Source organism: Colobus angolensis, unplaced genomic scaffold (assembly GCF_000951035.1).
Source record: "Colobus angolensis palliatus isolate OR3802 unplaced genomic scaffold, Cang.pa_1.0 Scaffold167, whole genome shotgun sequence".
NCBI classification, from domain to species: domain Eukaryota; kingdom Metazoa; phylum Chordata; class Mammalia; order Primates; family Cercopithecidae; genus Colobus; species Colobus angolensis.
Genome location: NW_012114788.1, coordinates 4,329,667 through 4,329,926, shown reverse-complemented (window position 1 = coordinate 4,329,926; position 260 = coordinate 4,329,667).

Sequence of the window (260 nt, the reverse complement as noted above, 5' to 3'; positions counted from 1 at the left end):
AAAGGTTTCCCTGTGTAAGTGATACATGAGTTAGTATACATAGAACTCTTATAACAATGTCTGGCAGAGAGTAGGTGCTCAATACATTTATTGGATGAATGAATAAATATTCAAGGCAAGACCTAAATAACGAGGAACTGTTCCTGTATTAGTCTGCTCTGGCTGCCATAGTAAAATAGCACAGACCAGGAGCCTTCAATAACAGAAATTAATTTTCTCACAGCTCTGGAGTAAAGAAATCCAAGGTCAAGGTACCATAA